This window comes from Clinocottus analis, unplaced genomic scaffold, assembly GCF_023055335.1.
Source record: "Clinocottus analis isolate CAN_PGR_092001 unplaced genomic scaffold, fCliAna1.0.p SCAF_4, whole genome shotgun sequence".
In the NCBI taxonomy this organism is placed as follows: Eukaryota; Metazoa; Chordata; class Actinopteri; order Perciformes; family Cottidae; genus Clinocottus; species Clinocottus analis.
Window position 1 is genome coordinate 20,286,570 of NW_027176153.1, and position 16,227 is coordinate 20,302,796.

The window sequence follows — 16,227 nt, forward strand, 5'->3', positions numbered from 1 at the left end:
TTATAGAGACTTTCCCATGTTGACTCAGGACTGCATTTCATTTAAGCCATCGGTTTCACAGGGAGTTTGTTCAGAAATATAGGGAATTGTTGGAGGTCCAGTATCTGAAACAAAACCAATAAAGATGGAGCGTCTACCCTCTCTGGCGTTCCATATGGGAGAGACCATGGCGGTGGAGCAGCAAGGAGTATGGTGGGAAATCTTTAGACGCGTCCAAGAAAGGTTTCTAGATGTGATTGCAACTTAAGGACAACAACCAATCCGAGTCGAGAAGTCTTGAACACAGCTGTCAATCACTGCTCACAAAGCTCACAAACTCCGATCAAACTGTCAAACTAAGCATCGCTGATGAATCAAATATGAATCAAGATTCAAGAAACATATTTCAGGGTACTGTTTAGCTTTAAAATGAGAGTTTATGACCCGGCCAACATAAGCCGAAACCCCAAAAAAAGGAGAAGTGTTTCTTGCTACGCGCTACGCAAGCAGCAACCATTTAGCTAGCATGCAACCTTGACTTTTGACAGGGTTGTTATTGTTGTGGTGATTTTCTGTTGTTCTCGAGCCTGTCCCTGTTCTTTAGGAAATATTTCTTTTGGCTTCTGTGCATATATTGGCTGCTTTAAGAGGTTTCTGGAGCTTTGATAAACTTAGCGCCTCATTTGACAGGATTTCACTACATTCAAAACCCCGTGCTGTCGGCTAAGCATTACCACCTGCCATTATGAATCCCAAGCCTTATACATTCAGCGTCAATTTACTCACCACACCTTTTAAAACTTTTACATGCACAGGTTTATCTCCCCCATCGTGTTAAAACTGTTTTAAAAGCGATCCATTTTCATGTCGCTGTATCCGAGGGAACGTTTGCTAGCTAACGGCGACGAAACCCGTTAGCCTCTTTCTGATTGTTTCTCTTGATCGGTGTGATGATGTTCAACGTAACTGGTCATTACAGTAATTATGCAATTTATCTTTTAACACTTTTATCATGTTTTTAAACATGTCATGTTTTGATTTTAAGTTATTTATTTGTGTGAACTATTCAACACGTTTAGTTGTATAGAAAACATTAACGATTACAATTTAATCTAACCATTGTGTGGTACCTTCACTCAACTTAGTAGATTTCTGCCTTTCAACAGGCAGCAAATCTGTAGACCCCATGATGAAGGACGCATTCATCCAGTTAAGAATTTTATACTATAATGTGAAACCGAGAAATACGTTATATCAGGCTTTTACTTCCTGGGAAATATGTGTTAGGATCAATTAATTCGTAGATTAATATAATAAATACCTCTTACTCCTTTGTATGCTTGTTTGTTGAAGCTTAATTATTTCTATACGGATCCATGTTTTATACTCAGTACTCATACAGGAGCAGCATAAGTAAACTTTACAAAACTGACTCTGCCCTTAGAGGATCGCAAACTGCATTAAGCTTTTCCTGTGACTTTAACGTCTAAAAGACAAAACGCAAACTTTATACTGAAATTCTTCAAATTCAGAAAAAAAAAGAACCTTTATCTATCATTCTTGCAGTGCAGAAAACAAATCAAGCAGACTTTTTCCTGACCTGCAGACCACCAGTTTCTGTCTGAAGAAGGTTCATGCACTGCTGATTCAATGGAAAGGTTCTGACGGCTGCTCTCTGAAAAGTAACCCTGAAAAAAAAAGAGACGATTTTTGTAAGAATGTTCACAAGAGTTGTCTCCTAAATCTGAAAACGGTCGGCACAGATATAGCCAGGAAACATGGACAGGCCCATAAGCTCCCACAGGGTTTTGGCCTGAATGTTACATACCTAAAGTGATGAGATTCTCAGGGACATCTTGCTTCTTCTTACATCTGCAGAAAGACAACATAAAGTCATGTATTTTACAAATAATGGCAGCAATATGGGTCTACTCTTAACGCCTGTCTGATTCCATGTCAAATTTCCTTTCCAAATGGCAAGCCCACAAGATAAGGTGTTGGTTGCTACGTTATGCCGAGGGTGGCTAGGCAGAGTAAAAATGTCAATAAATCGTTGTGTTTTGCTCACGGTGGGAGAGCTGAAGATGTCTCAAGAAAAACTATGAAGCAGTTTTCTATTTCGCTTCCCCCTCAGCTGTGCCTATTCTTGTCATAACAAGAATCATTAAAGGTTTCGCTGCCCCGAAAAACATGTGACATTTTAAGATGATATTACCGTTGATTACAATAACTCCATTACCAGGAGGCCAATTACAATCAGGCATAGAGAACATACTGTAGAATAGATCATGTCATGCATCACCACGCAATGCATTTTGAACTACAGAGGAGGAGGAGAAAAAGGAGGAGGGGAGTTCTTGTAGATAAAAGTCATATATTTCTACAGGCATTTCTGCTGTAATTTCACACAAATCTTCACATCCGCCTTCTGTTCACACAGGCTGTGTGATTGCACAGCTGTGACAAGTGGTGTGAAGAAACATTCAACAAAATAAGAATAGGTTACCTCGCTGTTGGTTTAACAATTCAAATATCTCTGTACTGAGATCAATAAATCATTGCCGGAAAATTACATACAGTGAAAAAGTGAGGTACCCCGTTCATTTGCATTTTCATTGAGTGTTTTTGTTTTCTGAGGCATTCGCGGCTCCTTTTCTGGAAAGGTCAATGGGAAACAGTTGGTGTCTACTTTATCTGCATGAGCCAACTCACAAGTTCAGCCAAGTAAGAAATAAGATTATCTTTAGAAGGCAGTGTGAGAATCTGGCCTTTGAATCTTATTCAGCAGAGTATTAATGTCTTAGTGGGTAGAATCAGCTCAAACTGTTATTAAAATAACTGAAGTCGTGAGTGGATTTTTTTTTTCCTTCTTTTTTTCAATTCGCTGAACCCCTCATGTTTAATGGAAATTGACTGTCTCACCTTTTACATCAGTTGATCTTAACATTTAATAGATTCTTTTAAGGATATCAATCTCTTCCATTATATCTTCGTCGTGGATAAGAGCGAAGCGTATTTCTCTCACCGCCAAACAACTCATTAATTTCACAGACACAAACGTTTCTACAACCGAGGAGTCACATGAGAGAACGCAGGTAACCCAACATAATTGCATGCCTACTTCTGCTTCTTTTTTTATATTTAAAGCATATCATTTAAAACTGGAAAGGCCTTTTCTTCTCGATTATTCCCTGAGTCTGATTGACATTTACTGAAAGCTACACTATTTGATCTTACTATGAAGCCAAATGTCATCGCACACACATTATGAAAATTTCAAATTAACAAAGAGGGCACTGCAGTATTTGCAGTGTCAGGAAGAAGAAAATAGAGCATTTTAACATAAGTAGCCATTCTTTTTGCTCAAACTGCTGATGACAGTCTCCAGAGAGAGCAGATGCTGTTGCCTTCTGGCTCTGGGCTTCACCGTTCCATTCCAGTAAACTGCCTCTGTGGCCTCTTGAGACTATCTACTGTAAAACCGGCTGTCTCTCCGGCATATAGGTGACGAAAAAACACTGATACAATAGGTGGCTTTTATTCCTGCCTTTTCAAAAAAAAGTCATCGGCCGTCAGCGGTTATCTGGGTTGAGTGCACGGCCAGGGATTGTGTTAATAATAGATAATAAATGTAAGCCAAGTGGTGTGTGCGTTCGCATATTTTTAAGATTGAAGGAGCAGATACAAAACATTAAACAGAGAGATTATGTCTTTGGATTTAAAATAAAAAAGGAGAGGAAATCTTTTTACCTCAAACAAGTCATACAATCAATCATCGTCATTGCCTCCAGTGTCCTCATCTCACATCTCACACAGTTGACATGGCACATTGAAATCCCGTTGGCTCCATCACATCACATGACAACCTGAATGCTGTGGTTGCTCATGTAATTGAACTTGCCAGTCTTCCTCCGAGTCCTTTATTCATCTCCTGAGATGAAACCACGTTTGCCCTGAGGATGTTTACATTAGCACCTGAATGCCATGGACATATTCATTTGGTCCTGTTCCTGTAACAACCATATGTTATCCGTCAGGAATGCACACACACCAGACCGTTTGTGCAAATGGGTTGTGTCTTTTTACGCTGTAGTTGATGCTAGGTTGTATAAATACATGCCAAATACCCGCGAAACTAGCCAGAAAACAGCTGTAATACGGGGACATAAAAGTGTAATGCCTTACTTTTATGGTATCAGGTGGCTGTTAAAGGAAGTTAAAGGGCCTTGATTCCGGATGAAACCAGTGAGAGACATGTCAAAGCTCTGCCGGTCTCCTCTGCAGACTTGAAGGGATTCGGCAGGAATCTCGGTCCGACCTGACAAGGTCAGAGTGTCTCATGCAACATTTTGCGGAAATCACTCGGCACAACAAATGGACCCCAAACGGTTTGAAACCTGCTGTGTGCTTTCTGAAGGCGGCTGTGGACACGCACACCCCGACGCTCCCCATCCCAGTGGAGTCTTTGTTCTGGGCCGCTGCTGGTTGAATATGACTTGAACAGCTGGAGGAACCTCACCGGCAGATGTGAACATTTCTAAAAGTGATAATGTTATTTCTGTTATCCGATGGTCGGGTGGTCAACAATTGATGAATGGTAGTGGGCAACTCTGCTACAGATGAGAAGTATGACCTGTGTTTCATGACCGTGAAGACGAGATCATTTTCTTTCCCATGAAAATCAAAGAGCAGCCTGTGCTTCACTCTATATCTTTATCAATAAGGATGATGAAAACCAAATGTAATACTATTTTTTAAAAGCAATATTGCGAGCAAAATAGTCATTTTTCCCAACATGTGTCGTGTGTTTACACCTTGTGAGTGTGTGTGAGTCCTCATGACAACACGTCACGATGTGGTGTTAATCAGACTACCTGCTTCTAGTCTTTATGCTAAGCTAAGTGTCCCCTGGCTCTATATATATATATATATATATATATATATATATATATATATATATATATATATATATATATATGAGAGTGGTAATAATCTACTCCCATAACTCTTGACAAGAACAGTTAATTCAAGATATTTCTATGATATGACTTTTCTAAAAGTGAGAGAAATCTCCTGATTTTATTTAAAAGTAAAGACAAATCTATGCTTCCTTGCACAAGGAAAGAATGAAGAATGTATCTGAAATACATGGTTTTATAGAAAAGTCCACGACAAAGCAAACTGCGCAGCAGGATTAGAAGACGGTCAAAGTGAAAGAATGACTGGAAGTCTTTTTTGAATATTTTCAACAGCTGTTCATTTCACCATTACTGTGCTCACTAGTTCCCCCCCCACCACAGGCATAATAGGAAAATAGCTAATATAAAAACTGAAATTGTATTCTTTCCTCCTGTAAAGAGAGATGATTGCATATCAAGTTGGCTGGTTGAAGTACCTACTGTGTATGACTCCTGTGTGGTGGGAGAGGAGGCATTTTTCTTCTAACCAATGGAAGAGTAAGTCAGGTTTATGACTATGGGGAGCAGAGGGTGGCCTTTATTTCCCTGAGAAGAGTCATTGTTATTGCCCTGCAAATTTATGGCTTGCTTCTGGAGAGAGCCTACCAGCAGACTGCCTGTCATTTCTCTTACTATCTTATGCATTATTGATAAGTCTATGGTCCTATCATCTATTGTGTGCTGTTGCCATAACTCAGCTGCAGAAAACAACATATACAGTATACTGTAGATGTATAGAGTGAATCTCTCTTTTGTTCCCTGTACTGTATTTTACACCACTTTTTTTATGAGGTATTTCACCTGTTAAACTAAAGTTATGATGAAACCAAGCATGGCATCAACAACGCTGACCCCTCTTAAAGGAGCTGCGTTCAACATTGTGAACATTAATATGGCAGCTGATGCTACTTGCTATGTAAAGATAAAGAGTAATGACTACCTGTGCGCGTTTGTGTGTGTGCGCGCGCGCGTGTGTGTGTGTGTGTGTGTTATTAGACTTTCACCTTGCTTTGTTGACATGTTGGCCGGCTTTGCGTGCTTTTAGTGCATGTTAGCACATGTTAGCGCATGTTAGCTCATGGCCGCTGCTCTGAGCTGCTCTGCTCTGCTCTCATGTGACGGATACGGCTGATAACGACGCCCCGAATGACAATGTTGTCTGACACGCCCGAGACCCACCATTCCACCATCTCCCCCTCAGGTTATTTTGTGTCGTAGATTGCAGTTTTAGCATTTTTAGCACTGCTAGCTGTGAGCTGCTGGTTTATGATAATATAAATCATTTTTCTGTAGATATTCTTCATTATTCTTCATGTGTGTTACCTAGTTCAGGTTAGCGAGGTCAGTACAAGGCTACGCAGCTGTAGTCGTGACAGTGAAAAGTCCCGTTCTCAAGGGAAGTTATAGTCGCATGTCTAACCTAACACCCTCACCTGTTTATCAGTATATTGACATTTGGGAAGCAGACTGGCACGTTGCACGTTCAAGTTTTGTGAAAAGTCGAAGTCAACTGTTGTCGAACGGAGGCTACACACCAGGTATCCAATCATTATTATGCGCTCTTAATTACCGTCACCATGTTGAGAGCCGTTGAGAGGCAATTAAAAATTATCCCAATCGCGGATCTTGCACATCCATCTAACTCTTGTCTTCTAATAAAAATCAATATTTATTTATTGTTTGCATTCATAATGTGCTACACACACTTTAAATAACAACTCCCTTACAGAATTATCATGTGCAAAAAAAAAGAAAGCATAATCATGAATATTTGATCATCAAATTAAAGTCAGTGTCATGAACCAGTTTACATGGTTTGCCGCTTGGGTTCAGATGAAGGTTGACGAGACGCAGACAATGGCTTAAAACAGCATAGACGTGGGCTGAAATGAGCATGCTAATCCACAACCAGGAGGAGTTCTGGATCAGACACACGAGTGGTCTCTCCTCTTCATAATGCAGGTGAACTCGTATTGAAAAAAACAAAGAAAAAAATTAAGTTCAATCAAAAACACTTCTCTGAGTTGTACAAACATAAATTAGATATTTATATAAGATTAGCACTGACTACGATGTGCATTACTGGGCTGTGCAAAAGTAATGCGTTGCATGACAATAGCCAGAACAACTGATTAATCGTGGATGTCTGCTTCAATTAATAAGTCCTGATAAATGGTTGCTATTAGCTATATACTCAGCAGTTACATGGGGCGATAATTAGATCATCATGCTGTTAAAAGATAATAAGGATCAGCCTCTTGCACAAAGGATGCCCTCTTTTGACTCTGTCCTTCACCTGGCCGTGAACGCTGCTCAAAGGGAAGGCGAAAAAAAAAAAGAAAAGGAAAGAATAAAGAGCATCCGGCCTCAGACATCTTTCATTTTCCTTTATCAAAACCGCCAGTAAATCTGTCATCTTTCATGTGGAAACACAGACAATGTCGCTGTATGTTCAGGCTACAACAAGTGCAACACACACACACACGCACATGCACGCGCACACGCACATCAGAATCACTGCACAGTACTAAACAAGTTAATCAGGTATGTTTTATTTGGAACCTCCCACATGTGCAACCTCTTCCTCTCCTTCTCTTCCCGACAGAGCTCCTCTCACTGAAGGACCCTTCAGACCAGCAGCAATCATCCTATTTAGACAGCTGAGAGAGCTGCTTTTGGAAGCATGGAATTGTATAATGCAGCCTGCGCTTGCAATCATGCACTTCACACTGCGGTGATGAGGTTAATTTTGGTCTTTTGTGTATATTTTGCTTATTTGGTTGTTTTATATAAGCAGTTTAATTCAACTGTGGAACAAGGTTTTCAGCTTTCAACATGGTTTTCTTATGTCGGATTATGAAAAGATCATATAGTTTTTTAATTATTATATGCGTTTTGCTGTAAGAATCATTCTTGCATATCGTACACACCATATTGGATATGTCATTAGCTTTTTTCTTGATTTGATAGTGAAATGATGTGTGACATATTTGAAGCCGTGTGGCTGTGCATCTGGAGCTGCAACAGTGAAGGAGGATAAAGACTTAACAAATTTGTTTATTAGCTTCCCCACTTTCTGAAGCTGAGCCAATCCATCACCACTGAACGACCTTATGAATACATTACAATACATTAAAGCTGATTGGCTGCACAGGAGTCAGTTTGTGAGTTATGTGGTTTGTCATTCTGTTGCGTTAGCTTTTAACTCCTCTCCATTAAAAAGATAGATATGGCTGCAACTGCCTGCTAAAATCTCTGAAAATCGTGTCAAAAAATTATTTGTGGTGTAATTTTCCACATGAGAGAAATACAATAAATTAATTATGCTTCTTACTTTCGTCTTCAATGGCGCCTATACACTTACTAACAAACACTTTGACTAAAAACTAATTTATTTGAGTTGCCTGACAGGAACAGGAATGATCAGACTCATTGTAGGAAGAAACAACTAACTACAACTGTTGAAATGATGTATATATATAGTTTAAACACTGTAAATGAACCGCTGAGCCTAAAGCAGCATCTCTAATCATCTCTCCAGAGAGTTTTAAAAACCCAAACTGCTGCATTTGAGCTGCCGTTGAATGCAGTGCTGTTATATAATAAGTCATTTTTTCCTGCTATAGAAGACCCAGTATCAAGAAAATATTCAGTAACGCTTAAACCTTAGATGTACCCACACAAACTGGAAGGGTTTGACATTTTGTTATCAGTTACAGGGTCTAGTAAACCTCAGATAACATTACGACTGAACTGCAGCCACGAGGACTGTATGTATTCATTAAAAAAGCAAATTAAACCGGGAAATGTTTGCAAAAGAAACATACATTAACGCGAGTCAGTTTGCTGAAACTAAACCAGCTCATTTTTACTATGTTTTCGAATACATCATCACCTTGCCGCAGTGAGAGCTTTCTGAAGCCGAGCTACTGGCTGTGTAATAGATACTGCCAATGTGACAAATCTCTGTTTTTCTGTTTCATTTTGGACAGCGTCATTGAAGCGTTACAGATGCATTACAACGGAGCGCGCGGTAGAAATATATTATGATTTGAATGTTTTTCGAGCCATTTTTCAAGTCAACGTCCACATTTTGGGCTTAAGCGTCTCCAACAATACACATGAGCATCAGCAGGACAACTTAACTCGTTGAAAACTGTGGGACCAATGTTGGCTGCAGACCTGCTTTCTCCTGTTTCCCTGCGTTTGAGTCATCGTAGGAATACTTGTGTTTATTGTATGTATTTGTTTAGCAAAGTCTTGGGAAAAAAATGTATATCTGCAAAAAAGATATCACTTTTAAAGGATATTTTGATCATAACTATAAACACCCAGCATGATGTGAGCCAGATTCCCCAAAAATGCGTCCTGGAGGGGTCAGTAAGACACCTTTTTGGAAAGATTAGGACCTAAAGAACTGGAATCTGCAACAAAACTCACAATAAACAAAAGCATTGATCTGTTAGGAAGGAGTTTCAGTCAAAAAACTGTGTCGTATGGTTAAAGAAATTGAAAAATATTACGTATTTTATGCCAAACGGTTGTCTGAATGGGGCATGCTGGGACTTAAAATGGGAGCAGGAGGATTTCAAAAGGTTTCCAAAAGGTTAAATATCAGTGAAACGAACATTAACGGGTCTGTAGTAAATGTTTTCTTTTTTTAACAACGTGACACACTCCTCCTTACTCATTGACTTCATTTCTATCGGACAATAAGAAAAGCATATACTACCAGCCTCATCCTCTCAATGGAGACTGTTCTCCCATTAATATACACACATCTAATACGCACGTATATTCAAGTGTCAAACCCTTTAGCAGCATTAGTGATTACGGGAGCAGAAGAGGATATTATCGTGTGACAAAGTGCACTTAGGGAGGAGGTTGTAGACGATGGATCAACAACACATTGAACATGGGAGAGCGCTTTCCTCGTTTCCACCCAGCAGTCAACTTTGTTTGTAAAAGCGCTACCATCATTTAAATATTCCATAATCTTCCATAAACCATGATCTTTCTCTAAGCTTCAACCAAGATGTGTGTGTCTGAACCAAAACCTTCACCATAGCGCTGCCTCATCAGTCATTTTCTTTTTCTTTCCAACAGTGACTTTGGAAGGCAATAACGATATCACAAGAATAACACCTGCCTTGAGTCTTAATAAGATCCATTTTTTTAATATAATTTTGAGTTGGTTATTTATTTAATTTCCCGTCCTTTTCTTTATTCATCCAGTCACCAAAAACAGAAAGCTTCAATAAAACAGCAGGAATATGTTTCATTAATCCAGCACAGTAATGGGGATTTTTCAAAAATAACTCTTGGACAAAGCAAGATAATGAAGTTCAATGAAACTTTCCTAAAACACAGCTGCAGTTTAACCCGTTGAAAACTCTGGAACCAATGTTGGCTCCCGACCTCTTTTTCCCTGTGTTTGAGTCGTCGTAGGAACCCAAAATTATTTTCCAATACTTGTGTTTAGTGTATGTATTTGTTCAGCAAAGTCTTGGGAAAAAAATGTATATCTGCAAAAAACAAATATCACTTTTAAAAGATATTTTGATTGTAACTATGAACATCCAGCATGATATGAGCCAGATTCCCCCCCAAAAAATGGATCAATAAGCGGTCAATAAGACACATTTTTGGAAAGATGAGCACCTAAATAATCTGAATCTGCAACAAAAAGCTCAATAAAACAAAGCCTTGGCCTGTTAGGAAGGAGTTTCAGTCAAAAAAAACTGTGTCGTTTGGTTCAAAAATGAAAAAATTACGTATTTTATGCCAAAAGATTGTCTGAATGGGGCATGCTGGGACTTAAAATAGGAGCGGGAGGAGTTTCCAAAAGGTTAAGAAACTGTGACTGACTGACAGAGGGATGTTGGACAACAACCACAGGACGTCACAGCATGTTTTTTTGCTTCATGAAGCCAGTCATGTATGACTCTCTGTTGCAAGAACTCAGCTTATTCTATATTTCTGCAAACAATGCCCTTCACCCAACACCGAGTCCGCCTTGTTAACAGGAACTATTATATCAAACTGTAAATTATTTCCTGTTTGAAGGACAGGAAGACGTGATGCTTCAGTCTTTTCATTGGGCCCTGTTAACGATAACGACATCCACGGCTTTATCCCGTAAGAGCGGTTTCATTTTAGTTTCACTTCACTAGTCCTTGAAAGAGTTTTTAAAAATGACTAAAAAATACTTTTGACACCTACAAAGAGGAAAATTAGCTCTGAAATTACTTTTTTCCCCCCCTGTGCAGCTATTGACAACTCTTTTTAAAAAACTGTTGCTCACCCACATTAAATCTGAAGGAAAAAGAGAAAAGTGTGTTCCGTAATATGTGGCGCACACAAATGCATCCACTTTCTTTTGTCATTTTCTCCTGAAAGAACCTATAGGCTCTGCTTTAAAGACACTTTATTGGCTTGTCCATATGGTTTATAGGTTTCTAAATGGCTTGACTTCTCTTTAGGAAAAGAATGGGAATTTAATCACACACCTTTGGGGGGGTTTAGCGAGGCAGCTGTGACAGTCAACAACCTCGTCATGTCAGCCTCAGACTCGGGAGAGAGACTGCCCTTGAAACACAAAGAAACCCGCCGATGACATTGATTCACTTCTGTACTTTAGCACCCGTTCACCGCTACAAAGGCCAGTGTGTTCAGACCCTTTTCAAATACCACAAGCGACACTATAAAATGACAGTGCGCTCCGGGTATCAAAAAATAAGCTTTCCATTAATGCGCAACCACGTTCCCCGGGTTCGAGCTATACCGCCGCCGCCGCCGCCGCTCCTAGCTCATCAAGAATTTAGCTTCAGCGTAATGATACATTTAATTATTGCGGGGCCTGGAAAACAAATGTGCAGAGGACACAGTTTGGTAACCGAATCTCGGTGTCACAAGGCTCCTGATGCGTAATTACTCAGATGTTATCAGCGAATCAGGTACTGTATGAAAGGCTCGCGGTTGATTTGCGCCATCATGTTTCATCCCGCTTTCCATTTCGAGGCAAGGACAAGCCGACACGCCTCGGTTGCTGTTATAATTATTTCGGCTCCTCTCTCTTTTCCGTGCCCAGTCTCTCTGTCATGCTCTCAGTCTCGGCCGAGAGGCCCCGGGGTGTCGATCCCTCGGGGACGCGACGCCGAACGCCTATCGCGGGCCGTCTGCATGTGGGGATTGGGGGACAATCTCAGATTCGATACCGCTTTTCCAAAATCAAGCCCGCGGGAATTAAACGAAATCATACAACGCTATCTCGGGTCGAATTGGTCACTCGAGTGTGCCGCCCTGATAGACTGAAAACACAAGCCACTTACTTTTTTATCATCCACATGTCACCGTTTGCATTATAGACTGCGTGCGTGCACAATGTGTAAATAGTACAGTGCTTGTGGGTAGTTGTCACCCGGCATAGCTCTTCAATCAAAAGTGTATGCAATGCAGTGTGGAGAGTGTAATACGCAGGACAATCCTCATATTCTTCCTGTAATATGCATACAACAGCACCACCGTCCCCAGACATGCGAGCTTTAGTGGTTGTCTGTGTTCACCAGATAAAGAGGAAGAATGGTTCTAATAAGCGGCAGAGAGTCTCCACAACCAGTGTTTCTGCGGCGCACATTTGTTCTCACAAAGGCTAAATGTATTTTGAGTGGCAGATTAAGGATATTGGTCAGGGGTTCTGCATTGTCAACTCTGAAAAGTGGGGTAAATGTGTGTCGGCACGATAATTCACACATTCTTCGGCTCAACGGCGGACAATGGAGACGTAGTGTTCTCGGTTTTTTGGAAATGTGCTTCACAGATTGTTAATTATGGGTAACATAATCTCATTAAGTCCTTTTGCTTTGCGACTCAATTTCTTTTACAAGCATTAGTCATGATTGAGTAGTTTAGGGGTTTAAGTTCCTCTTTTGTTTGAGTTCAAGACATGGCCGTCTTCATAAGGGCCTGTTTTTGTCCAATTTGTATTCCACGAGGACGCCCAATGTCCAGCAGCAGGAACAGCACAGTTTGCCGTTTTAAGTGTCTGCAGTATCAAACGGTCTTCGTCTGGTAAAGACATAAACATTCAAATATCATTATCACTTCTCCGTTATGGTTTTGGCATGTTTTAAACTTCATGCAACTTATTAGTGCAATACACAACTGATGTAAGAAGTGTTTGGATACTTTACTTAACCTTTTGCACCAAAATCCTCCAGTATCCATTTTAAGTCCCAGCATGCCCCATTTAGACAATCTTTTGCCATAAAATGTATGTAATTTTGGGTTCTTAAGGCGACTCACACACAGGAGAAAAGGAGCCAACATTGGTTAAAGCTATAATTGATATTTGAGAATCAAAACATTTTGAGTGAAATGAGGTCACTCAGTGTTGAACTTACTTCTGAAAGCGACTCCCTGGTGCTAGTATACATCCCTCTGAAACCTAAACACTGTTTCTTTAAGAGACGCTCGTTCTAATGTCCCAAAAAAACATTCTTAATTCTATGAGATCATGTACTAAAGAAAACATGATTGTTCAAATAAATCCCCTCACAATTTTAAACACATTATATCGTTCAAAGGGGTAGGAATTGAGTATTTTGGTCCACTGTCGTAGCTCCTTTATTGTTTTTGACTCAGCAGGAAGTTGTTTTCAGCAGACAGACGCAGGTTCAGGGAGGAGGAGGTGAATATAGTGGAGCATTAAGCAGCTGAAGACACATCACTCCCTCATTAGTTGGTAGAGACAAAAGACAGAGCTAAAATAGTCCTGCATTCAAATATTTATTCATATATTCATAAAGTATCAAAAGCTATATAATTTAAATGCAGACATGATTTCAAAATGTTCTATTATGTATTATTTTTATACGGCCATTAACATGTAAGCAGCATTGAATTATTGTAGCTGGTTGAGGTGGAGCGTAGGATGATATTATAATGAATATAATGTTGGGCAATTTAATTTTGGGGCAGAGCAATAAATTGGTTGATCTACTAATTAACTGACAGAAAAAAATAATCAACTTTAATCAAAATTTCCCTTAACTTCAAGCTTCTCTAACGTAAGGATTTGATGTAATTTAGTCTTTAATAACATATCCTATAGCATATGTTTATGAAAACTCCTGTAACTATACAGCTGCTGGATAAATGAAGTAAAAGATGACATGTCTTCTGAAATTGAATCGTGTAAAAGTATAAATTAGCAGCAAATTAGATTCTGTTCGTCAAAATCAGCTCCTTGAGTATATTTACATAGTTAGTAACCGCCACCAGAACAAATGTTCACAAATGTTCCTTCAAGATAAACATCAACAGGTATAATCACCTGTCTGGGTGAACAGGCTCCGCCTCCTGCCACGGCCCTGCTGATGCCCCTCCTCCTCTCCACCTCTTCCACCGACATGGACTGTGGCTGTTTGGATGGTGTGCCATTCATATACTACTCATTATATGAATAGTTTGTCACATTCATGTGACCTCGCTCATTCTGGTCACATGACATCTTTTGCTTCTGTCCATCTGGGGAGAGGGATCCTCCTCTGTTGCTCTATGAAGGTTTCTTCCCTTTTTTCCCTGGAAGGGGTTTTACTAACTTTATTTAGGGGAGTTTTTCCTGATCCGATGTGAGGTCTTGAGACAGGGATGTCATGTGTACAGATTGTGAAGCCCACCAAGGCAAATTTTTGTATATGTGATTTTGGGCCATACAAAATAAACTGAATTGAACAGAAGTCTCTCATCTGATTCAGGTTTCCTTCCAGGGATTCAAGACACTGAAACTCACTCTCGACTTTCCCCTCCACACATGCAGGTGCTGACAGCCCGTGCTCGAGAAATTCTTATTTTTTCCCCCCCAAAAAATCGGAGAAATACAGATGATTTTTACGCCACATAAATACCAAGGTGACCATGATCAATGTGACGGTATAGCTGTTTGCGAAGATGATTGATTCTGAGCGTGAGGTACTCTGTGGCTTGTTTTTCACCAAATGATCTCAGTAAATCTTGTGTTTCATCAGGGGCGACAGTCAGTTAAGGCGGCACACTGCTGCAGGCCACGCTGTCTCCGAGCCTCCGGAAGGTGAGATTGAGTCCTTGAGAGCTCCTTGGATCGACTGACACGGGTAATCGCTCCTCTGTCGACATGCCATGTGAATCCACGTTAGCTTATGCGCGTTTATTTCCGACCGGCCATGTGTCATTAACAGCTCCGTCCACACGGCTGATGAGGAAACTCTTTGAAGTCTCTGACGTCGCCTTCCCCCTTTTTCCCGAGCGCAAACATTGTGGAGACAGATTAGTTCTGCCGCTGTGGGTAAAGAAGATTAGCAGAGATTATTAACAAACATGCTGGATTAAAAAGAATGGCATCACTCGCCCTTCTTTACAGACGTCCCCCGACTGGTCGAAACAGAAGTTTGCGTTCAACTGTACGGAGCGGCGGCGTCGCGTCTCAGCGTGGCAGCAGTCATCGCAGGGATTGGACGCCGAGCCGCCTGGATTTAATCGTCTTGGTCCCAATTAAAGTCAGATTTAGTGACATCAGTCACAGTTCATCCCGGTGATTATGCTCCAGCTGTTCGGTAAGGAGATGATACAGAGTTTATGGGAACTGCCACTAATTGGAGATCTCACTTTATGGCCACTCATCATTTTTTTTCTTCCCCCATTGGAATAGAAATTTGGCACATCGGCATGATCACGTTCATACCTTTTCCCACAAGTTCCCACATACATAAGACATGGACTCGCACTGTTTATCGGATTCTCAGATAATGTTAACTTAGGATATAAATAAATGTATTGATTCCCTCACTTTTCCACAATTTTCATCCATCTGAAAAAGAAAGTCAATACGCACCTTGCAGGGACACGACGAGAATGGATCATTCAAGCATACATCTGTAATAATGGCATTGTTCTTTCCCTGAATCGTATCTCTGTTCTGCAGGTGGTCACACTGCTCAGGCAATATGTTAGGATATAAAGTTATATAAAGACATGTAATGTGGTGATGGGAGTCAGCAAAGGATGCACATTTTCCTCTATCAAATACTTGATCTGGTTTGTTGGATAAGGCAGATTTTTTTGCTCATGCATTAGGTTCTTCACAACATACAAGATGAATATGTATCAGCTGAGAAACAACTGAAAATCACACTGTGAAATACTAAAACATCTGAAGGCATGGCCTGTAGCTACATTATGATAAATGTGCGGTGTTGCATGCGCAATACTTTGAATGTCACTGGGGCTAAGTAAAACATTTCAGTTCTTCACC